Source organism: Nycticebus coucang, chromosome 4, assembly GCF_027406575.1.
Source record: "Nycticebus coucang isolate mNycCou1 chromosome 4, mNycCou1.pri, whole genome shotgun sequence".
Taxonomy (NCBI): Eukaryota; Metazoa; Chordata; class Mammalia; order Primates; family Lorisidae; genus Nycticebus; species Nycticebus coucang.
This window is the reverse complement of record NC_069783.1, coordinates 136,003,997-136,029,713: the sequence shown is the minus strand read 5'-3', so window position 1 is coordinate 136,029,713 and position 25,717 is coordinate 136,003,997. Positions and strand designations below refer to the sequence as shown.

The following is a 25,717-nucleotide window of genomic DNA, read 5'->3' as shown; positions in this document are numbered from 1 at the left end:
ATCCCAGCTTTAGTTGGGGGGGAGGAGGGTCCTGGGCAGTTCACTGAATATTCCAGGATATTTGGGCATGAGTAGTGGCCCTGGACTAGGCTCAAGCACCCCACATGTGGGCGTCCAGGCCTCATAACCATTTGGTCCCCTTCTCTCTTCACTTCCACTCAAAAGTAGTCACACTCATTTTTTCAGCAAGTCACACTCTACTGCAGACAATACCAGGCAGCCTGGTCCTGCCAGCCCCAGATCCTCTCCTACACCCCCTCCGCAGTGCCTGCATAGAGGGCTGCAGGGTGGGGCAACCTAAGTCTGAGTCTGAGTGACCTGGGCCACAACTGCCATGGCTTTGTCCATAATCCTCTAGGGGGCTAGAGATGGGTGATGCTGACAGGGAGGTGGTTTTTTGTCTCATTTCCCCATCTGCTTGTGTCACTGTGAACTTGTCATTTTCATCATCCCATGCCAGGCAGTAATAGTCAGCCTCATCGTCAGCCTGGGCCCTGCTGATGGTCAGGGTGACCGTGTTCCCAGAATCAGAGCTGGAGAATTGGTCAGGGATCCCTGAGGGCCTCTCGTTGTTACCATACATGACCAGCACAGGAGCCTGGCCTGGCTTCTGCTGGTACCAACTTGCGTAATAGCTACTTAAGAGATCTCCCTGGCAGGTGATCCTGACCGTCTTTCCCAAGGCCACTGACATGGCAGGCACCTGAGTCAGCTCAGAGGAGGCCACAGAGCCCTCAAGAGAGGACAGGACAGGTGAGTCTGAGGGTGAGAATTTCACTCTCAGAGGGCCCCACACCCTGCAGCATCCCCTGTGCTGAGCTGAAGGTCAGGGCCAGACTGACCCTGGTGCTGTGGGGGCTGAACCTGGGGGCAGCACCTGTGAAGAGAGAGAGCAGGAGGAACAGAAGAGGGGTCTGGGCCATGGTGAGACCCCCAGAGCTCTGCCTCCGAGCCTGCAGCTGGGGAAGGGCCACCTGTACTCCCTTATCACTGGAGGGGGAGACTCTTCATGCAAATCTACTTCCTTCCCTCTTGTGACTTGTTTGGGTGGCTCCCACTGAGCAGAGCATGCAAATCCTTTCTCCAGTCTCCAAAGTATCTGAGCTCTTACCTAAGCCTTGAGTCAGGGCCTCAAACTGCTGATTTCCCAAGTTCAAAGGAAGAGCCTGCGGGTGACAGGAGTGGAGGGTGGTGAATGTCAAGCCCCAGGAGGGACTGCAACAGAAGCCTTGTCATGCCTTCTGCACCTGAGCACTATCAGGGACTTAGCCTCCTTCTGGACCCCACGCTACGGCTCACAGTGCCCCCTGGTGCCCACAGGAGGAATGCCGTCCTGCCTATGTTAGTAGCTCAGGCATCATGACTTCTTGGCAGCCCTATTATGTGCCAGACCTGTCAGACAGTGCTGTAGACATTTTGTCTCCAGCAGACATTCTTACAGCAACTTTTTTTTTTTTTTTTTTTTTTTTTGCAGTTTTTGGCCAGGGCTGGGTTTGAACCTGCCACCTCTGGCATATGGGGCCCGCGCCCCACTCCTTTGAGCCATAGGCACCGCCCTCCAGCAGACATTCTTAATAACCCTAGAGCACTCTGAGCTCTCCTGCAGTCTACTACGAAGGGAACTAACAGCAGGAGGTGACATGATTTTCCCAAAGTCCCAGATGGCAGGGTGTGGAGTCAAGATTCCATCCGGGACACTCAGCTCAGAGCTTGACCCTCTAGCCCCTCCATCTCCTTCTTCCCACCCTGAGCCCAACTCTTCCCTCCCCCTCCTCCCTGGCCACCTGTCCCCCTTGTCACCACCCAGTCTTCTTTAGTTAAGTGGGTGATCCTTCCCAAGTGCTGTGGACAGAGGTGGGGATGCCCCCCTTGCTCCTTCCCTCCTCCATGGCAGGCAACCAAGGAGCTTGTGTCAGCCAACACTGGGAACATTCGGATGCTTGGTCGTGATCCTTGTGCCCCAGCTCCTGTCCTGAGAATTTATAATCAGAATTCCATTCATTACATGTCATGGTCATGGCTGTTGAGTTTAGATGACTTCCCACTGGATACTGAAGCCTTTTAATCATAATAAACATGATTGTCAAGAGAGTATATTTCACTTATTCACCTTAATGGATGGCTTGGCTTTCGAACCTAGTACTGCTGTAGATTTGCTGAAGCCAATCCTCCTGTCACTGCTGGTCCCCTATAAATAGCAGTACATGTGCAGCCCCGTGGGGGTGACATGCCCAGACGGAAGCCCCACTGCATCCCCTCCTTCCCTCATGCCTCATAGGGTCTCACCTGGACACCTGCTGGCCACATATGCAGGCTGGTCTGGCACTTTTTCTCACGGATCCTGATACGGCATCAAGTGCTAATCATTAGGACCAACCTGGGAGAAGAGACCTTCATAAAAGTGATCAGTGCTTGTGGGTTAGAGAACAATGTTCCTTTGTGAAGAACAGCAATACTTTGGCCGAGGACAGTGGCTCACACCTGTAATCCTAGCACTCTAGGAGGTTCAGTGAGTGGATTGCTTGAAGTCAGGACTCCTAGAACAGCCTGAGCAAGAGTGACACCACATTTCTACCAAAAATAGAAGAAAATAACTGGGCATTGTGGTAGGCACCTATAGTCCCAGCTAATGGGGAGGCTAAGGCAGGAGGATCTCTTGAACCTCGGAGTTTGAGGTTGCTGTGAGCTGTGATGCCACAGCACTCATAGCTTGGGGGGGAAAAAAAGAACAGCACTACATTAAGGTTCAACAAAACATTCCTCATGATCAGCCCCCTTTCCTCTAGATCTGTGTATAGATTAAACTTTCTTACTTGTTATTGGGTTGATAGAAAGAATCTTCCTTCTAATAGGGGTGCCTGGAACAAAAATCACGGGGACAATTGTCATTTATTACACTGAACAATGATTAAAATGCCTATGCTGGCTCAGTTTCTTCTTTAAAATTAAAGTTATATTCATGCCACTGATGCACATAGTTAGAATTCCCTCCTTTTTTAGTGCCATTCCTCCGTGGGAGCCCTCTGGACTTGGGGACTCTCCAGTACCCGGGTAGCTGCCAATACATACTGCAGGGCAGTGACCCAAGTGGAACCTCACCCCCCCGGACTCATCTGTCCAATATGTCAGTCTTAGTGACAGGAGGTTGCCCACACCTTGGAAGGTGGGCAGTCTGAGTCAAGATGGGCCAGGGGTGCTATCTAAACAAGATTTCAAAGAGTTACTACCCAAGTGAAATAAAATATTTGAATATTTTAAGTTGATTACATATGGAAATGATGATATTTTCGACATGGATAAACTCAGTTAAACAAATATATTGTGAAAGTTAATTCCATTATTTTTTAAATTTTTTTAATTAAATCATAATGCAATCATGGGATGTAATGTGCTGGTTCAGAATATAAATGTCTGAACACAGTAACTAAGAAAATGCCATGGGCGGCGCCTGTGGCTCAAGGAGTAGGGCGCCGGTCCCATATGCAGGAGGTGGCAGGTTCAAACCTAGCCCCAGCCAAAAAAAAAAAAAACCACAAAAAAAAAAAAAAGAAAGAAAAGAAAATTCCATGAAGGCTATGTTAAACAGTTCAATGAAAATATTATTTTTGAGACAGGGTCTCACTCTGTTGCTCTGTGTAGAGTGCTGGAGGCATCAGCACAGATCACAGCAACCTCAGACTCTTGGGCTCTCGTGATCCTCTTGCCTCAGCCTCCCTAGTAGCCAGGACTACGGGCACCCACCACAACGCCTGGCCAGTTTTTCTATTTTTAGTAGAGACTGGATCTCACTCTTCCTCAGGCTGGTCTCAAACTCCTGAGCTCAACCACCCACCCTGGCCTCCCAGAGTGCTGGGATTACAGGTATGAGCCACGATGCACAGCCTGAAATTATATTTTGAATAGACTGTGCAGCACAAGAGAGCTGCTACTTCACTGCAAAGTCATGATATGATTTAATTGTTTTTATGTATTTAATTTTATTTTATTTTATTTTTTGAGACAGAGTCTCACTAAGTCACCCTGGGTAGAGTGCCGTGGCGTCACAGTTCACAGCAACCTCAAACTCTTGGGCTTAAGTGATTCTCTTGCCTCAGCCTTACTCTCCCAAGTAGCTGGGACTACATGTGCCCGCCACAATGCCCCGCTATTTTTTTGCTGTAGTTGTCATTGTTAAGCTGGCCCGGGCCGGGTTTGAACCCACCACCCTCGGTGTATGTGGCCAGCGTTGTTACCTCTGTGCTACAAGTGCCAACCCAGCTTCCATCATTTTTGAAGATGGCAGAAATTGTGGCTGCACGGACAGGTCTGAGTGGGATGTCCCCCAGAAGGGGACCCACAGGGCCTGGATTCTAGTCCTGTTCCACGAGCATATTCTGCAGGTTCAAATGTGAGTCATCGCTGAGCTCTGTAATATGCTGTCACTGCAGTGCTCAGACAAGGTCCTTGCCACACACAGCTGAGGCTGACTAGGACGCAGGCTTTCAATGAGATGTGGCGTGTGTTCAAAACATTGCAAAGAGGGAAAAGGTGGGACTTATGAGAATAGGCAGCAAGAGCCTCTGGTTTAGTCTTCAGGCCCTGGGTGGCCTCCCTAAGAAAGGGCCTTTCACTTAGAACAAGGAAGAATACTGTGCTGTTAACAACTGAGGAGGGTTCCCAAGAGGGAGATGAGGGGCAGGGAGCCATGATAATCTGTGGGGCAGAGGAAGGGGATTCATTAGAAGGTGCAAGGCGTCTTTGATGGTTAAAACACCTGCCTCCCTTGGGCGGCGCCTGTGGCTCAAGGAGTAGGGCGCCAGTCCCATATGCCGGAGGTGGCGGGTTCAAACCCAGCCCTGGCCAAAAACCAAAAAAAAAAAAAAAAAACACCTGCCTCCCACAGGGCTCAAAAATGCTAGTTACAGTCAGAGCCTTGCCCAACATGGGCTGGCCCAACCCCGCAGTTACTTGCGTCCTGTGTTTACTCATACTTGGTCACCTCAATTCTCCCCACTCTGTTTCTAGGTGAGGAAGAAATAGGAAAGGTCTCCAAAGGTGGAGAGAGAACCTGTCCCAGTAGAAAGTAGAAGAAAGTTGCTAGAGGTGACACCCCTGAATTGTCCCCACGTGGACACTGAGCCAGCTGTCCATCATATATAGCTACCCTTGCTGAGCAGACTAAGAGTGTCTCTGAGCACACAGACCACAGGCAGGGACTGAGCCTTGGCTCCTAAGTGGCCTCAGTGAACTGATGTTCCCAAGCCCTCACTGTGCCACGTGGAGGGACAAGAGGAGGCCACATAGCCTCACTCTTGAACTTCAGAGATGTTCTGTTCCGGGGAGGTGGTGGGGAATCCTGGGACAGGATGCAAGTCAGAAGCTCAGGAGGGGATTGATCTCATCTCCTCATCACACAGGAGTACAGGGGGGACAAGGTCACCTAGCCCTACCTCAGGTGAGTGTCACCCGTGCCTGAGTGAGGAGGGTGAAAGGGGGCCCATCCACACAAACTGTGGTACCTGGAGGACCAGCAGGACCACCCTGACTTGGGAGTCAGGGACCCCCAGACCTCCTGAGTCTGGGACCCCTGACCTCCTGAGGCTCCCTCTGCAACTTCAAGAGACCCCTCAGGGGATTTGTATCCTCAAGGAAATTTCAGATGCTCTGGTTCAAGCCACAGTGGAAAAATCTCTCCTCCTCTGCTTTTAACAAGTCCTTGCATCCTCCATGTCCTCCCCAGGCCCCTGGGTCTGGTGCTTAACAGCCTTGTCCTCAGCCCACTGAGCTTTATTGAGGGCCTAGAACCTGTCAGGATGTGGAAGAAAGGTTTTTTTGTTGTTGTTTGTTTTGTTTTTGAGGCAGAGTCCCACTGTGTCACCCTCGGTAGAGTGCCTTGACATCAAAGCTCACAGCAACCTCAGACTCTTGGGCTTAAGCGATTCTCTTGCCTCAGCCTCCCAAGTAGCTGGGACTACAGGCACCTGCCACAATGCCTGGCTATTTTTTTGTTACTGTTGTCATTGTTGTTTGGCAGGCCCTGGCCGGGTTCAAACCCACCGGCCCCAGTGCATGTGGCTGGCGCCCTAACCACTGAGTTATGGGAGCCGGGCCAGGTTTTGGGTTGTTTTTTTTTTTTTTCTAATTTTTATTTATTTATTTATTTTTTGCAGTTTCTGGCCGGGGCTGGGTTTGAACCCGCCACCTTCAGCATATGGGGCTGGCGCCCTACCCCTTTGAGCCACTGGCGCCGCCCTTTTTTTTCTAATTTTTGAGACAGAGTCTTGCTCAGCCTGGGGGAGAGTGCTGTGGCATCAGCCTAGCTCACAGCAACCTCAAACTCCTGGGCTAAAGCAATACTCCTGCCTTCGCATCCCAAGTATCTGGGATTTCAGGCATGCACCAAAGTGCCTGGCTAATTTTTCCTTTTTTCTATTTTTAGTAGAAACTCTGCTCTGCTTGCTCTTGCTCTGACTGGTCTTAAACTCCTTAACTCAAGTGATCCACCTGCCTCAGCTCCCAGAGTGCTAGGACTGCAAGTATGAGCCACCATGCCCAGCCATTGTTTTGCTTTTTTTTTTTTATTATTAAATCATAGCTGTGTACATTAATGCGATCATGGGGCACCATACACTGGTTTTATAGACCGTTTGACACATTTTCATCACACTGGTTAACATAGCCTTTCTGGCATGTTCTTAGTTATTGTGTTAAGACATTTATATTCTACATTTAGTAAGTTTCACATGTACCCTTGTAAGACGCACCGCAAGTGTAATCCCACCAATCACCCTCCCTCTGCTCATCCTCCCCCCTCCCTCCCTTATGAAACTAATTTATGGCTTTCATATGAAAGCTATAATGCAGTTATAACACATTTTTGCTTTTTAAAGAATGTTTTGGGGCTTGGCGTCTGTGGCTCAAGCGGCTAAGACACCAGTCACATACACCTGAGCTGGTGGGTTTGAATCCAGCCTGGGCCCACCAACCAACAATGATGGCTACAACCAAAACATAGCCAGGCACTGTGGCGGGCGCCTGTAGTGCCCGCCACAGTGCCTGGGAGGGCACTGGGAGGCAGAGGCAGGAGAATCGCTTGAGCCCAGGAGTTGGAGGTTGCTATGAGCTGTGATGCCACAAGCACTCTACCCAGGGCGACAGCTTGAGGTTCTGTCTCAAAAAAAGAAAAAGTTTTGGCACGTAATACTTGTACATATTTCTTGGATATTTGTGATATTTTGATAAATGCTTGCACTTTATAGTGATAAAGTCAGATTATTTACAATATTTGTCACAACACTTCTTGGCCTTTTGGCTAAGTTCAAGTGTAGAATATTTGTCACCTCAAACATGTATCATCTCTCTGTGCTGGGAATATTTCAAATATTCCTCACTATTTTGAAGTATACAATAAATTATTCAGTATTAAATTAATCACCCTACTAGGCTACGGCAAGCTAGAAGTTCTTCCTTCTGTCTAACTGCGCATCTGTTCATCCTAAATTAAGACATGACTTTGAGTGCTCGCTTCAGCAGCACATACACTAAAATTGGAATGATACAGAGAAGATTAGCATGGCCCCTGTGCAAGGAAGACATGCAAATTTGTGAAGCGTTCCATATTTTTCAGAGAGAGGGAAGGAGGGAAGAGGGTGGGGTCTTGGTGTGTGACACACCTCTTGGGGGCAAGACACAATTATAAGAGGGACATTATCTAACAAATGCAATCAGTGTAACCTGGTTTCTTGTACTGTCAATGAATCCCCAATTAAAAAAAAAGACATGACTTTGGGCTGAAGGCATTAGGTATTCACTGCTCCTGAACCACACTCTGAAAGGGGCAGGTTGGGTCCTCTGCACCCAAAAGCATTCTCCAGTGGGGGAACAGCTGTGAGATGCCAGGGGTTCCCAGGCCATTGTGTGGATGGGTAAGTGGGTAAGTCCTGAAAAGGGTATTTCGGTGGATACCACAGTGCCCACTATGATGGTCTTCCCAGATCAGAACATCAGGAGCCATGAGAGCTGGGCTTGAGGGTTTCAGTTAAACATGAGCACTTCATAGGAACAATCCCGGTTATACACATACGGGCCATAGCAGAGGCACTGGCTTGGGTTCAGTTACCACACACAAGGACATCCAGGGATTTTGACAATCACCGGGTAGCTCCCTCTGAATGGCCTTCAATTCAAGCCATCTAAAGCTAAGTCACAACCTGGACCAGATAACACCAGGAAAGCCTACTTCTACCAGCCCCAAATCCACCCCTGACCACCCTCTGGAGAGTCTGCTGGGAGGGCTGGAGGGATGGGCAGCCTGGAGGTGTTAGAGGTGTTAGGTGACCAGGTCCAGTTCTGCTTGTGACTCTGTCCATAGTCCTGGAGCGAGAGGGTGACACCAATTGGAAAGGGGTTTGTATCTCACTTCCCCATCTGCCTGTGCAACTGTGAGATAAGTACCACTGCTTTCACAGTAATAGTCAGCCTTGTTCCCAGCCTGGGCCCCACTGATGGTCGGGGTGGCTGTGTTCCCTGACTTGGAGCCAGAGAATCTCTCAGGGATCCCTGAGGGCCGGAAATTGTCATAATAGATGACAAGCGTTGGGGCCTGGCCTGGCTTCTGCTGGTACCAGTTTACATCAAAGGTTTCTATGCTGTCTCCCTGGCAGGTGATCCTGGCCGTCTGTCCCAAAGCCACAGACACTGCAGGTACCTGAGTCAGCTCAGAGGAGGCCACAGAGCCTGCAAGAGAGGACAGAACAGGTGAGTCTGAGGAAGAAGGTCTCATTCTCAGAGGGCCCCATACTCTGCAGTATCCCCTGTGCTGAGCTGAAGGTCAGGGCCAAGCTGACCCCTGGTGCTGTGATGACCCCTGCCATCCTGTGTGTGTCGTTGGCTCAAGCACAATGGCTGCTTCTGAGACCTGATTCATACATATGCCAACCCTTTGCTGAGAGCTTACATGCACCACCTCAAGAGCACATTCATAGTAACCCCAAAGCATCCCGATGCTCAAGGTGCAATCTCCCCTCGTCTATTGAAGAGGGAACCAACATCAGGAGGTCATGTCACTTTTCCAGTCTACAGACAGCAGACTCAGCTCAGACTTTGACAGTCCAGCCCCTCCCTGACCGCCTCCCACCTGGAGACCCAACTCATCCCTCCCGGGCCTTTTGGGTTCTTCTGGTCACTACCCTCTCTTCTTTGCTTGGGTGGGCTCTCTGAGTTCTATGTACAGTAGGGGGAGGCTCCCCTTGCTCCCTACATGGTAGATGACCAGGGAGCATGTGTCAGTGATCACACTGAGGACATTCTGATTCCTGGTCATGCTTCTCATGCCAGGCTCCTCTCCTGACGAGTCAGGATCAGAATTCCATGTCTAACAAGTCAAGACCATTTATTCTAGGGTGGCGCCTGTGGCTCAAAGGAGTAGGGCACCGGCCCCATAAGCCAGAGGTGGTGGGTTCAAGCCTAGCCCTGGCCAAAAACTGCAAAAAAAAAGGCTCAAAAAAAAAAAAGACTGGGCGGCGCCTGTGGCTCAAGGAGTAGGGCGCCAGTCCCATATGCCAGAGGTTGCAGGTTCGAACCCAGCCCCGGCCAAAAAACCACAAAAAAAAAAAAAAAAAAAAGACTATTTATTCTAGACAACACAGGTTTATAAAAGAGAGACTACAGGCTCGGCGCCTGTAGCACAGTGGATATGGTGCCAGCCACATACACTGAGGGTGCCGGGTTCAAACCTGGCCCGGCCCAGCTAAACAATTGCAACAAAAAAATAGCCAAGCGTTGTGGCAGGTGTCTGTAGTCCCAGCCACTTGGGAGGCTGAGGCAAGAGAATCACTTAAGCTGAAGAGTTTGAGGTTGCAGTGAGCTGTGATGCCGCGGCACTCTACCAAAGGTGACATAGTGAGACTGTCTCAAAAAAAAAAAAAAAAAAAATCTCCTGGGCTCAAGTAATCCCCCTGCCTCAGTCTCCTGAGTGGCTAGGACTGCACTGAAGGTTTTTGAAGTGTCTCTTATCATCCCTCTAATTCAGTGAAGGTTAATTCTCACTTTTCCAAAATAAAGATACCAGTATTTTCATTTCTGATAAAATAATATATACACTTTATATAGACTGAATGTTGAGGGAAGGGTTCCCTCAAATTCCTATGTTGAAGCCCAAATCCCAAGTGTGACTATAATTGGAAATGAGGCCTCTAAGGAAGTATTATAACTAAGATTAACTGAAGTCATAAGGGTGGAGTCCTGGTCAGATTGAAGATCAGTCTCCTTATACCAAGAGACACCAGATGAGGCACAGTGGCTTACGCCTGTAATCCCAGCACTTTGGGAGGCCAAGGCAGGTGGATTTCTCAAGCTCAGGAGTTCAAGACCAGCCTGAGCAAGAGTTAGACCCTGCATTTACAAAAAATAAAAAAAAAAATTAGCCAGATGTGGTTAATTTATCTGGGGATGGTGGTTTGCCCACTTATAGTTCCAGCTACTTGGGAGGCTGAGGCAAGAGGATTGCTCAAGCTCAAGAGTTTGAGGTTGCTGTGAGCTATGACACCACAGCACTCTACTCAGGGTGGCAGAGGAGACTCTGTCTAAAAAAATAATAATAATAAACAGAGAGAACTGGAGAATTTGCTCCCTCTCCATACATGTGCACAGAGGTCATGTGAGGATACCGCTAGATGGCACCCGCCTGTAAGTCAAGAGAAAAACCTCCAGAATGATACCAGCTCCCTTGCGGTATCTGTCAGGACTGTGAGAAACAACTTCTGTTGTTTAAGCCATCCAATGTGTGATATTTTGTTGTGGCAGTCCAGCAAACATGATAGAAAAAATTCAAGAGAGGGCACCGCCTGTGACTCAGTAGGTAGGGCTCTGGCCCCATATACCGAGGGTGGTGGGTTCAAACCCGGCCCTGGCCAAACTGCAAAAAATAGCCGGGCGTTGTGGCAGGCGCCTATAGTCCCAGCTACTCCGGAGCCTGAGGTAAGAGATTGACTTAAGCCCAGGAGTTGGAGGTTGCTGTGAGCTGTGACAGCACAGCATTCTACTGAGGGTGACAAAGTGAAACTGTCTCTAAAAAAAAAAAAAGTTCAAGAGAACAGAACATTATTGTATCGCCAGGCATAATGGCTCACACATATAATCATAGCACTCTGGGAGGCTGAGGTGGGTAGATTGCTTGAGCTCAGAAGTTGGAGACCAGCCTGACCAAGAGCAAGACCCCACCTCTACTAAAAACTGAAAAATAGCCGGGCACTGTGGCAGGTGCCTGTCATCCCAGCTACTTGGGAGGCTGAGGCAAGAAGGTCACTTATACTTAAGAGCTTGAGGTTGCTATGAAGTATGATGACTCAAAATTCTGGGGTGGCAGAGTGAGACTCATCCTCAAACAAACAAATAAACAAACGTAAGTATTTTATGATAAACTGATGAACAATGTTTTCACTTTAGTGACCAACTTCTAGACATCTTCACCCCCTTATCTAAGATGTTCACAAAGATGAGTTACATATATCCCAGGGTAGTGTGGCCCTTGTGATTTTGACTCTACATTCCAGGCCTAGCAGAGCCCCAGGTAAGATTGAAAAGAACTTGAAGCTATGGATGAATGAACGTTATACTTATTCACAATTTCACATGACTAGAATTGCCTTAGATAATCATCTGATAATCATGTGGCATTTTACCTCCAAATGTCGTAGACAGACATCATCAGTCATAGAAAAGAAAGAAATTGTGCCATTTTCAACAACATGGATGAACCTGGAGAAAATTGTGCTAAGTGACGTAAGCCAGACATAGAAAGACAAATGCTGGGTGGCGCCTGTGGCACAGTGGGTAGGGCGCCGGCCCCATATGCCGAGGGTGGCGGGTTCGGGCCCAGCCCCGGTCAAACTGCAACAAAAAAATAGCCGGGCGTTGTGGCGGGCGCCTGTAGTCCCAGCTACTCGGGAGGCTGAGGCAGGAGAATCGCCTAAGCCCAAGGATTTGGAGGTTGCTATGAGCTGTGTGATGCTACGGCACTCTACCCAGGGCGATAAGGTGAGACTCTGTCTCTACAAAAAAAAAAAAAAAAAAGAAAGACAAATGCTGTATGATCTAATACATGGAACCTAAAACACTGGCACTTCTTGCGCTCCCAGCTCCAATTTGTTTGAGTCTGACAAAATGTGAGCTCATCCTAGGATCTGCATTTCCACACACCCATTGCCATAAAAGGACCTCATACAAGCAGAAAGGAGAATGGTCATTGCCAGGGGCTAGGGTAGGGGTGATGGAGAGATGTTGGCAAAGGGTACAAAATTTTAGCTATATAAAATGATAATGGGAGTGGGACACAATCATAAGAGGGACTTTACCTACAAATGCAATCAATGTAACCTAATTTTTTGTACCCTCCATGAATCCCAAACAATAAAAAGAGATGATATAAGTCCTAGAGAGCTAATGTACAGCATAATGACTATCGTTAATAAGGATTTATTTTCTTAAAATTTACTAAGCGTAGGGTGGTGTCTGTGGCTCAGTGAGTAGGGTGCCAGCCCCATATACCAAGGGAGGCGGGTTCAAACCTGGCCCCCACCAAACTGCAACAAAAAATAGCCGGGGATTGTGGCGGGTGTCTATAGTCCCAGCTACTTGGGAGGCTAAGGCAAGAGAATTGCCTAGCCCAGGAGTTGGAGGTTGCTGTGAGCTGTCACACCACGCCACTCTACTAAGGGCAATAAAGTGAGACTCTGTCTATATAAAAAAAAAAAAAAAGAAAGAAAAGAAATTTACTAAGAGTGCAGATCTTAAGGGTCCTCATCATCCACACACACAATGCTAACTATGTATGTTGAAGGATGTATTAACTATTTGATGATGGTAATCATCAAACAACGTATATGTGTGTCAAATCATCACTCTGTATACCTTGAATATATACAATTTTTCTTTGTCAATTATACTTAAATAAAGCCGGGGAAAAATTAAACATTGCAGTTTAGTGTACTTTGTATGTCTTATTCCAAAAAGTACAAGGAGCTTAGCAATTCACTTTATGTTTGCCCTCACACTGCTCTTCTGTCAACCAAAAAACAATCACAGAAAAAATATTCCTAAATTTGTTCAATTTATTTGGGAGTTAGCAAAGAAGATCATATCCCAAGATGCACAGCTATGACAAGCCATATATGTACACGAAGGCAGAAGGATAAAAGGATGCTCTTATTGGCAAAAGGAGAAATTTACATACCCTGCTGAGTTCACTGATTTTGCAACCCAAAAGTAAGAGATGGCATCACTTCGTTAGTGGAGATGCTGTTTGGGGGCAGGAGACTTTTGAGAACATCTTATCTGAACTGCTGCAGTCTTAATCTCTGGCAGAGTTATTTTTAAAAATCCTTGACACAGTCTTTATCTCAGACATGTCAGCACAAGCTTCCCTCCCCTACTCCTGCGCTCGAGGCTGTAATTTGGGACTGACAAAAAGTGAGTTCATCCTGGGATCTAACTTTCACAAACCCATAGCCATAAAAGAAAGGATCAATCCAAATACCATGCAGTCATCCTCCACTCACTTCTTTCCCTCATGCCCTGCAGTTTGCCCAAGCCATGACTCCTCCCCATCTGTCCTCCTCCGTGGACCTCCGTGACCTCACTTTGTCCTATTAGCCTGGACCAGGCTGTGGTCACTCACTTCCCTTCCCTCCTCCACCTATGCTCCCCTCCAGCTCGTTCGCCACTTGTGGACTGCATGGAACAACAGCAGACGGTAAAAATAACAATGCATAATACTCCAACACATCTCCTTTTCCAATCCCACAGGATCCCCTCCATCTGCTGCCTTCTCATCAGCCCCCTCTCTGCCAGGCCAGCATTTTACTGCATCAAGATTTGTGCAACAGGCCAGGTGCACTGGCTCATGCCTGTAATCCCAGCTCTCCGGGAGGCCAAGGAGGCAATCGCCTGAGTTCACAAGTTCCACACCAGCCTGAGCTAGAGCAAGACCTCATCTCTAAAAATAGTTGGATGCTGTTGTAGGTATCCGGCTACTCAGGAAGCTGAAGCAAGAGAATCACTTGAGCCCGAGTTTGAGGTTGCTGTGAGCTATGACACCACAGCACTCTACCAGAGCTGACAAAGTGAGACTGTGTCTTTAAAAAAAAAAGAAAGAAAAGAAAGGGAAAAAAAAGATTTGTGCAGTATGTCCGCATGCCCTGAGCTCAATTCCTTCAAGCTCCTATGCCTGGGTCTCAGAAAAGGGGTTTCATGCACCCTGCACCTTTGTAACTTTACTACCACCTGTATTTTCCTCAGAGAATCAGTTACAACTGCCACTTTAAAACAATGATCTTCTTGTTTTATGGTATTTTGTTTCATTTTTGTTTTCACTCTAAGCCAGAAATTGCTAAAACCTTGCGTGTTACATGCACAGCCCACTCAAGAGCAATATTTACTTGACTAATGCCTCAAGGAGAGAGGAGTGTGGGAGGGAGAGGGGGAGAGTCTCCATTTCCAAGGTGAAAAAACAGAGGTTTTTATCAGCCCTGTTCTAATCAATGCAGAGAACTCATGTGTTTGTGCCCATGTATTCATTAGTTCATTCATTCATTCATGTGTGCACATGGGAACCTGAAGTTCTGTTAGTTCACAGACATGAGGATGTCTGGGGCAGTGGGAAGGCAGACCTGCGTTGCTTTTAGCCACCATGGCTTATGGTAGAAAATTTGGGATCATTTAGATGACAGGGACAAAGTATCAGATCGCACTCCATAATCTACCCCTTTCAGAAAAACAGTTTGAAGTGGCTGGATACTTCCCAGGCCTGACTGACAACGCTAAATTAAAAGGATGAAAAAAATCCCTGCCCTCCCCCACAGTGAATGACCTTGAATGGGGCCTCCTCTTCACTCTGGACCTCCTTCCTCCCTTCACCAGGGAAGAGCCTCATCTCTCCAGAAGCCTGACGTCTTCCTCCTACAGCCCTGTTTTTCAATTTTTTTAAATCCAAAAGCACCCTTGAATTTATAAACTTCTGCGACACACTTAAATTATGTGAATCCAGAAAAAGTAAAAAATATATATATATATTTACTGTGCTTTGAATTTCTTCAAAAATAATTTAATTCATGGTGTTTAAAAATTTTCGGAGCACACCTAAAAGTCTGGCACGGCACACCGGTTGAAAATCACTGCCCTGGAGAAGCAGGGAGGAAATGGGATGCTGAAACGCGGGGCTTGCAACGGTCCCAGCTGATGCTCAGTGCCCCCTGCCGGCCGGGGACGCAAGCTCGGGGCCGGTTCCAGGGCGCAGCCCCCGTGGAGCGCCCGGACCAGGCTGTGCCCTGCGCCGCCCGACAGGCCGGACTTCCCAGACCCGCTCCCAGGCGGGACTTGTGCAAGGTATCTGTTGATGACAAAGAGGGGAAGCCCTGAATTTCGGAAAAACTTCAGGCTGAAGACCTTGCGAGGCGTGGGGGAGGGGAGCAGCACACACACGACGGGAGGGGGGAGAGGTGCGCGGGGAAGGCTTCTGGGAAAGGTCTGGAAAACCAAATCTGGGGGGGAGACGTAGAAAAGCGCGCTCCAGGGAGAGGGCCTGTTAGCAGAATCCCTGGCCGGGTCTCGTCAGCTCTGGCGGTTACATCCGAGGGTAAGGTGGCTTTGGACCTACGGGCCCAGGGCAGGGGCGTTTTTCTGGACTAGGGAGGTTGGATGGGCTGGGATCCTAGCCCAGGCCTGGAGGCCCCACATCCCACAGAGGGATGGCGGAATTCAGAAACACAAGCCCTGCGGGGGTCCTGGCCTCTCCTCCCCATCCCACCCCCCCAAGACCCCTGTTCACCTTTCCCCCAACCTCCAGCCCAAACCTCACCCCCCACACCCATCTCCCCATCCTCGACCTCCATTGCCCACACCCTTATTGACTGGTGTCCCCGCAGACGCCACCCCGCCCCTCCCCTTGCCTTCCCCCCTCCAGTTCCCTCTTCCTGGTCCTTGAAACCAAACCCCTTCTGGGTTGGGTGGGCGCCCCCGCTGGATCTCGCGAGATTTGGCCCTGGAAGGAACGCGCCCCCGGATTGGTCGGCGGAGGCTGTTGGCCCCCCCGCCGAGTCCGGGAACGTGCTGAGTCGGCGTCTGGGTCTTTCCCTCCAGCGGTGGCGGTCGGAGCACGTGGCGTGGCGCGGCGAGCGGTTTGGGAGAAAAAAGTAAGTTCAAACCCGGGTTTTTTTCCACTTTCTCGCAGGGTGACCTTGAATTCGTCAGTGATTAGTACCCTATTCCCTTTGTTCTTCTTTTCCATCTGAAAATGGGTTACCTCAGCGTAGGGTCAAAGTGACGATCCAACGAAATAAGGTGCGTGGCGCGTCCTGGGCTGTCTGCGCCGGAAACAGGCCACCGTTTGGGGGGTTTTTCTTTTCCTTTTTTTTTTTTTTTTTCAGTTTTTGGGCAGGGCTGGGTTTGAACCTGCCACCTGCGGCATATGGGGCCAGCGCCCTACTCCTTGGAGCCACAGGTACCACTCGTGGCGTTTTATTGTTTTATTTTGTTTTGTTTTTGAGACAGAGTCTCACTGTGTCACCCTAGGTAGAGTGCCGTGGCGTCACAGCTCACAGCAACCTCTAACAGTTCTCAGACTCCCGAGCACCCAGGACTACAGGCATCTGCCACACGCCCAGCTATTTTTAGAGACGTGGTCTCGTTCTGTATCAGGCTGGTCTCGAACCTGTGAGCTCAGGGCAATCCACCCTCCTCGGCCTCCCCAGTGCTGGGATTACAGGTGCGAGCCACCACGCGCGGCCTCGTTATTTGTAGACATGAGGACTCATCGAACTGAGGCGTCTTTGTTTTGTAGTTTGATTTTAGCCGACTGCGTGTGCGTTTGAAGTGGGGACGCTGCTGTGGGAATCGGCCCGGCAGCAGGTACTGGGAGGTGCGGGCGCTTAGCCAGCGCCTGGGCACCCTAAAGCCCACACAGATAGCGATGCGGCTGCGGGACAGTAGACAGTGTCCTTAAGAGAAGGGTCACTTGTGACGAAGCACAGGCTTTGTCACGCCCCAGAGAAGCTGGTGCTTAGGTTTGGAGACAGATAATTCTGAAAGGACGAGATCAAACCCCTGGTTTTCAGTTTCTTCAGGAGTATTTGCAGAGGTTTTCGCAGGAGGCCCACAGATTCCTAAATACATGTGTTAAAACAGTCTCCTTGTGTTTGGAACATTTTGGTTATTGCTCTCAAATGTGTATGGAAACGGGTGACTGAGGCCTGGGAAACCAAACATTGAAGAGGTTTGCAGCCAGACTCAGTTGGACCAGAGTGGATGGAAGACATCGTCAGGTAAGGTAGTCCCCTGAGCAGTCTGGGGCCGTGAGGAGCCCTGTTCCCCTCTGTCCCTTGTCACTGAGGAGCCAGATGGACCTTCTTAAGAGTCAGCCCATGTTCTGGGGACCCTGTTCCCAAAGGCAAAGTTACATTGGAAACCTCAGCGCAAGGTAATCAGACATCAGTGGCTAGATCTGTGTGAGGTGTCAAGTAGGGAGAATGCACGTGCTCAGGGAGGCCTTGGTCTCACTTCCCTGTGGCCTTGGACCCCTGGGGGTAAGGGCGTTACTGGAAAGTGAGCACCAACAGTGCACTGACTCCTCCGCAGATGAGGCCTGGAAGGTCAAGAAGGGTAGGTGACTTGAGTTGGAGCTGGAGACTGGACATGAGGCTTAAGGATGACCCTGTCCATGAAGAGTGTGGGGCAGTGTGCAGGTGTTGTTAGTACCAGAACACCTAGTTATACCCCAGTGTTACTGCTGGCTTTAGATCAGGAAATGGTAGCCTTATGTCTCAAAGCCCCACATTTCTGAGAATGGCTATGGCAGGGCATGCAGAGAGGAGAGGTTAGGGTTGTGATCTCAGAGAAACTGAGGAGGATTGAGAAGGGTTAGAAGTTTGCAAAAGTTTACAGCCCTCCTTAGGGTTTCTCACCTATGCAGAGAGAAAGATGAGATGCCCCAGGGCTTTGCTTCCTGTGGCCCCAGAGCTAGACAGGGCACCTCCAACCCTTCTTATCCCTGCCTCAGATGTCAGAGGGGATCTCACTCAGGGGATGAGGCTACACCAGAGAATTTGCTTCTTTGTTGCAAGGGATGCAGGCTGGGGAGGTGTTTTCCCAAGGAGTTGCTCTCAGTCTGGTGTCCCAGGGGAACAGAACGGCTGAACTGGGGTGCCTTAGACAGTGAATGCAGGCCTCTTAGGATTTCCCACTGTAAATATCATGCTCCCTTTCCCCTGCCTCCTGGAAGACCCAGCAGGGTCCATAGAACTCTGCTGAACTTAGACCTGCTGCACCTCTGCCTGAGGGGCTTCACCTAAATCAGCCTTTCTTAACCCCTTTCGGGGTCCAATTACCCTTTCACAGGGGTTGCCTAATATCAGATATTTACGTTACGATTCATAACATTTACAGTTATGAAGTAGCAACGAAAATAATTTTATTGTCGGGGGTCACCACAACATCAGGAACTGTATTAAAGGGTCGCAGCATTAGGAAGTTTGAGAACCACCGCCCTAAATTGGAGACTACTGCTCTCTCATGCCTGACTTTCCATGGTGGCCACACACAGTCTGAGAGTGAGGTGTCCCCATTCTACCTCTGCTTCTCCAGGCACACCCACAGCAGGCTGGCACTGGTGCAAGCCTATAGGGAGCTCTGGACCAGGAGCCAGAGACCACATTCTCATGTCACCCTCCCACGGCCTACTTGGCGACTTTCCTTTAAGATCAGGAAATGGTGACTTTATGTCTCAAAGCCCCACATTTCTGAGAATGGCTATGTCAGGGCATGCAGATAGGAGACCCTTCTCAGCATCGGTTAAAGGACTGAAAAGGAAAAATCAATGTAATGAGACCAGGAAGGCAAAATGTTTGGGCAACTGTTTTAGTTTTGCCAGACATGAAGAATTATTTTACTCTATCGTTGTGACACAGGGTCTAGCTCTGTCAGTTTCACACTCACACAACCTCCATCTCTCAGAGAAGAGTAAATAAAGAAAAAGGTTGTGATGAAAAGGATGAAGACATCCCAGAAGTGATCGTGGCAAAAATCTTCACTTTAAAGGCACTCTCAGCTGGGCGAGGTGGCTCATGTCTGTAATCCCAGCACTTTGGGAGGCTGAAGTAGGAGGATCACTGAGGCCAGGAGTTCAAGACCAACCTGGGCAACGTATCAAAACCCTATTTCTACAAAGAATAAGGAAGATTAGCTGGGTTCAATGATGTGCCCCTATAGTTAGAGTTTCTCAAGAGTCTGAAGTGGGAGGATTGCCTGAGCCCAGGAGTTCTAGGGTGCAGTCAGCTATGATTATGCCACTGCACCCCCAACCTGGGCAACAGAGCAAGATGTTGCAAAAAAAAAGGGCTTGGTTCCTGTGGCTCAAGCAGCTAAGGCACCAGCCACATACACCTGAGCTGGCGGGTTCAAATGCAGCTCGGGCCCACCAAACAACAATGACGGCTGCAACCAAAAAATAGCCGGGCATTGTGGTGGGTTCCTATAGTCCCAGCTACTTGTGAGGCAGAGGCAGGAGAATCGCTTGAGCCCGGGAGTTGGAGGTTGCTGTGAGCTGGTGATGCCATGGCACTCTACCCAGCGTGACAGCTTGAGGCTCTGTCTCAAAAAAAAAGTTAAAATGTAAAGAAAGGCATTCCCAGAGGTATGTCACAACATAGAAAGCACAAAAGATAAATTGTTGGAAGCTGATGTAAACTTGGAAAGCAGTGTGACAATTCACCAGCACATAGAAAATTCGCTCTCTAGGCTCAGCGCCTGTGGTTCAAGCGGCTAAGGCGCCAGCCACATACACCTGAGCTGGCGGGTTCGAATCCAGCCCGGGCCTGCCAACAACAATGACGGCTGCAGCCAAAAAATAGCCGGGCATTGTGGCCGGCGCCTGTAGTCCCAGCTACTTGGGAGGCAGAGGCAGGAGACTCACTTGAGCCCAGGAGTTGGAGGTTGCTGTGAGTGTGATGCCACAGCACTCTACCCAGACAACAGCTTGAGGCTCTGTCTCAAAAAAAAAAAAAAAAAAGAAAAGAAAATTCGCTCTCTTCATATTCAAAGACGGTGGATAGAAGAAGGCGAGCACTGTTAGACTACTCTTGATAAGTTTTTCAAAAAGTAACAAAGTATTTTGATTATTGAAAATCATAGTGTGTGCAATAAGTTTACTGTTTTTTATTTCTGTATACATTTATAACTAACACAGGATGCTCAATGCTTTGACTAAAAAATAGGGTTTTTAGGTAATTGTTTTATTATTAATATTATTCTTGTTAATCTCTTACGGGCCTAACATGTAAGTTAAACTTCATCATAGATATGTATGTTTAGGAAAATACATAATATAAGGTGTGGGCATTGAAGCATCCACTGGAGGTCTTGGAACATATCTTCTAGGGCTACTGACAATTATGAATTATGTTCAAATGGGCAGATGCATCACCCACAAGGAACTTTTCTGAGATTGTTGGGTTGAAAAATAGGGGGGTTATGTTGTTGTTTTGAGATAGAGTCTGACTTTGTCAGCTCAGTAGAGTGCTGTGGCATCATAGCTCTTGATGCCACAAATCTGTGGCATCATAGCTCTTGATGCCACAAATCATAGCGCATGATTTCTCTTGCCTCAGCCTCCCAAGTAGCTGGAACTGTAGGTGCCTGCCACAAAGCCCAGCTATTTTATTTTTGTTTTTAGAGACAGGGTCTCGAGCCCGTGAGCTCAGGCAATCCACCCACCTTGGCTTCCTAGAGTGATTACAGGTGTGAGCCACTGCGTCTGGCCTGGTGTGTGTTTTTTTTTTTTTTTTTTGTTAGGAGACAGACTCACTCTGTCACCCTGTGTCATAATGTCATAGCTCACAGCAACTTCAAACTCTTGGGCTTAAGCAATCCTCTTGCCTCAGCTACTTACTTCCAAGTAGCTGGGACTACAGGTGCCCACCACAACCTGTGCAAATGTGCTCCTTCCTCCACAGCACAGAGGTGGGTGAACGAGTGTCCTCTGCCTCACAGGGAGCGTGCTCAGCTTACGCTTCACAACGATTCCTCCTACCTCTGATCTCCTAGAAGCTGGAATCCTATAGGAACTTCCGAAGCTTTTATAGACTTGTGCAATTTTTCCTTTCCTCAGACCTTTCCAGCAGGTCTGAGTTCAGCAGAGTTCTGTGGACCCTGCTGGGTCTTCCAGGAGGGAGGAGGTGGCGAGACACAGATGCATCTAAACCCCTCGCATGACATCTGCCGGTTACTACCTGCATCAATCTCAGCAGATTTTCCCCCCGATAGAGTCTCAGATTCGCCAGGCTAAAAGTATTCATGACTGTGAGCTTTAGTTTTTGGTGAAGGTTATTTGAGGTACTGAATAAGAACTGCTGCCACCTTTTTTGTGCCCATGTGCTCCACTCAGTAGTCAGGGACATTGATGATGGCCTTTGTTACTAATCTCTGTTTCCTGTAGCTGATTAGAACAGGTGATGGCTTGGGAGTTGAAGTAAATGTCTATAGAACACATTCAAGTTTAATGAAGTTTTCAGAAAGGCTGTTGGTACTGAGGGTAGAAATCTGGAGAGAGAAGTCTGCAGAAAGACGCTGAAGTAGAGAACATCCTTCAGTGAATCCCAGCCTCCTCATCCAGGTCAGGGCAAATGAAGCCATGCCCTCAAACACTCCCAGCCAGATCTTTGCTGGAAAAAAAAATATAAGAACTGTGAGGGCAGTACATGATGCAGAACATGGCCTTGGAAGATCCTTTGGTTGTTCTGAAACTTGAAAAGATGTGTGTGAGCTGAAAAACTGATGTGTGAGCCAGCCCAGGATGGGAATAAGAACTTAGAAGATCCTTAAATGCCAAATGTAGCTTCAAATTTTGCGAGAGAAAGGTGTTGGTATTTGTACACTGCACTTAATATATGGGGGGGAGTGAAATTTAATGTGTGTGCCTGATGATATCTCTCTGATCTAAATCCCTGTATCTGGTCTACGGCCATACCACCCTGAATGCGCCCGATCTCGTCTAAATCCCTGTATCTGAGAAGTTAGGGAATGAGAAGGGGCTCTGTGAGGTAAAGTTCCCAGGAAAATGCCTGGGTCTAATGTGCCTATAAGCCATCCCAATGTGGAAAAGGACACTTTGCCCTAAAGATAAGGTCTTCTGGTAGCTTCTTTGATGACAAGGATGTATGCTTTTGGTCCATGCTTATATCTCTTGCTGGCTCCAAGGTCCTGAAGAACCCACAGCTCTCATCCTCTGTGGGCTTTCAGAGTCAGAAAAGTTGCTATCCTGGGCCAGGTGCAGCGCCTCATGCCTATAATCCTAACACTCTGGGAGGCTGAGGTGGGTGGATTGCCTGAGCTCACAGGTTCAGGACCAGCCTGAGCTAGAGTGAGACCTCATCTCTAAAAATAGCCGGGGAGCTCGGCAGCCGTGGCTCAGTGGTTAGGGGGCCAGCCACATACACCGGGGCTGGCAAGTTTGAACCTGGCCCGGGCCTGCTAAACAACAATGACAACAACAACAAAAGTAGCTGAGTGCTGTGGTAGGCACCCGTAGTTCCAGCTACTTGGGAGGCTGAGGGAAGAGAATCGCTTAACCCGAGTTTGAGGTTGCTGTGAGCTGTGACGCTATGGCATTCTGCTGAGTGCAACATAGTGAGACTCTGTCTCAAAAAATAAATAAATAAATAAAAATTAAAATAGCTGGGCCTTGTGGCGGGCACCTGTAGTCCCATCTACTTGGGAGGCTGAGGCAAGAGAATCACTTGAGCCCAAGAGTTTAAGGTTGCTGTGAGCTATGATGCCAAGGCACTCCAAGGGTGACAGAGATTGTCTCAAAAAAAAAAAAAAAAAGTTGCTGTCCTAAGTCATTAATACTACCCTCTGGCCCTTCCCCAGCCCACGTTCCTAGATTTAATCTTCTCAAACCTGTTCACTAAGAGTATCTTGACTTTCTGGGATGAAAACTTTATCTACCCCCAGGGAAGAAAGAAGATTGAATGCTCTTCCCGGCCTCAGTGTGAGTTTACGGGCTTACCTTGCTTCTTTCTTAGCCATTCTCCTTTTGATTTGTCTCTCTTTTTGTGTGTGTGTTTTTGTTTTTGTTTTTTTGAGACAGAGTCTCACTCCGTTGCCTAGGCTAGAGTACCATGCGATCAGCCTAGCTCACAGCATTGTCAAACTCTTGGGCTCAGTGATCCTCCTGCCCCAGCCTCCCCACTAGCTGGGACTACAGGTACCTGCCGTGACACCCAACTAATTGTTCTATTTTTAGCAGAGATGGAGGTCTCTCTCTTTTTCAGACTGATCTTGAATTCTTGAGCTCAAGGGATCCTCCCCACCTCAGCCTCCCTGAGTTGTAGGATTATAGGAGTGTGCCACACCTGACCCTTTTTGATTTTTCAGCTCCATTCAGGCCAGTGTCTTTCAACTCCCCAAACAAGACACACTTTGCCTTGTCTTGGATAACCCATCCATTATGAGCACCCAGCCCCACCCTTATTCCTGCTAGCCAGTTGCTCAGTAGTGTTTTGACCCCTATGAGACATTTTGTTTGACTCAAGTCAGGAAGACCAGCCACACCTCAGTTGGACCTCCGTCCTCTCTGAAGGGGCACATTATCGGCTGTGTAAGTGACATCAAGTATAAATGACAATTTGGGGGATTTTTTTCCATTTTGTTTTATTTTCATTTTGGGTGACACCACACTCTTCGTAAAGCTATTTTAAATTGAACATTTGGGTAATTATGATGGAGCCAAAAATCCCCCGACAGTTAATACTTTCAGGGTCATTTTGTCTTTTTCTTTTCCTTTTGTAAACATGCATATAATTCAGTCAGTTGAATCTGGAGAAAATAAAAAGCAAATCAGGATTGGGTGGCGCCTGTGGCTCAAAGGAGTAAGGTGCCAGCCCCATATACTGGAGGTGCGGGGTTCAGACCCAGCTCCGGCCAAAAACTGCCAAAAAAAAAAAAAAAAAAAGTAAATCAGGATTCACTGGATGGAGATCTGGTAATGTAATCAGATTTTGCTCTCCCCTTGGGAGCTTGGGATTGAAAGGGGTGTGTGTGTACCTAGAAGGACCTGTCATAGCTTCTGAGACGCCAGAGGGACCCAGGGGCTTGGAGCATTGGAGCCAATGCTATGGTCACTCCTGAGGTCTGAGTAGGCGGCTCCCAGCATCACACTTGTGTCTGGTGAGTCAGGACCCTCACGCTCTGCACACTGCCATCTCCCCGCTGTCAGCCAGGCTGTCCAAGGTCTCCATCAGCCATGCAAGCTGATGAACTCTGCATACACAGTTCTATCTTCTTTCTTTACAAATAAGCGGGTTTTGTGCTTTTCTGTGTATGTGATTTTGCCTTAATCCCAAACATTTTTTTTTTGGCTTATATTGTTTATTTTTTACTGATATATAATAATTGAACACATTTGTGGGGTACAGGTGATACTTTGATACATGCCCATAATGTGTCATAATCAAATTATGGTAATTAGGTTATCCAGTACCTCAAACATGTATCATTTCTTTGTTTCAAACCCCAGACATTTTGATTTCTGCTATTTTATAGATGTTTAGAGTAGTTTCTTTTCTTTTGTTTTCTTTTTTATTATTGGAGACAATCTCACTAGGTCACCATGGGTAGAATGTCATGGCGACGTCTATCTGGGCTCAAGCAATTCTCTTGCCTCAGCTTCCCAAATAGCTGGGACTACAGGCACATACTATCACACCCAACTAGGTTTTTTGTTTGTTTGAGACAGAGTCTCATTATGTCACCCTTGGTAGAGTGCCGTGGCATCACAGCTTACAATAACCTCAAACTCTTGTGCTTAAACTATTCTCTTGCTTCAGCCTCCCGAGTGGCTAGGACTATAGGTGCCCACCACAATGCCTAGCTATTTTTAGAGATGAGGTCTGGCTCTGGCTCAAGCTGGTCTTGAGCTCAGGCAATCCACCCCCCTTGGCTTCCCGAAGTGCTAGGATTACAGGTGTAAGCCATCTCACCCGAGCTGGTTTTTCTATTTTTAGTAGTGATGTGATCTCTCCTCTGCTCAGGCTGGTCTCAAAACTCCTGAGCTCAAGCAATCCTCCTTCCTTGGCTTCCCAGAGAGCTAGGATTATAGGCGTGAGCCACCTAGCCACTGTAAAGTAAAATGGGCCCTTCTCTCATGAAGGAGATGTGAGAGAGACTCTAAAGTAGTTTTTTTTTTTGGAGACAAAGTCTCACTTTGTCACCCTCAGTGGAATGCAGTGGCATCATAGCTCACAGCAACCTCAGACTCTTCGGCTCAAGTGATCGTCTTGCCTCAGCCTCACAAGTAGCCAGGACTATAGGCGCCTGCCACAAGGCCTGGCTATTTTTAGAGATGGGGTCTCACTCTGGCTTGGGCTGGTCTGGAACCTGTGAACTCAGTCAATCCACCTGCCTCAGCCTCCTAGATGGCTAGGATTATAGGCATGAGCCACTGCACCCAGCCCCCTAAAGTAGTTTCTTGAAATAGCTTTTTGGGGACATAAAGATATATAATTAAGTAGAATATTACTTCATTACATTCTAAATATTTAGTGTGTAGTCATTACAGCTTGTATGATTTATGGTTTTGTGACTTTACTAGTTAGGCTTTAAAAAAAAAAAAAAACTGAAAGCTTGAAAAATATTCCTTAGAGCGGCACCTGTGGCTCAGTGAGTAGGGTGCTGGCCCCATATACCGAGGTGG

The 25,717-nt window shown here is 48.1% G+C and overlaps 1 non-coding gene and 1 gene segment (V, D, J or C); one reads left to right on the top strand and one right to left on the bottom strand.

Annotated features, from left to right (window-relative positions):
- Nucleotides 1–25,717, bottom strand: part of LOC128584904 (probable non-functional immunoglobulin lambda variable 1-50) — a 685,263-nt gene that overhangs the window by 151,971 nt on the left and 507,575 nt on the right.
- LOC128585089 (U6 spliceosomal RNA) lies at nucleotides 7,497–7,603 on the top strand. The gene has a single exon (XR_008379837.1). It is a non-coding gene; the product is annotated as a U6 spliceosomal RNA (small nuclear RNA).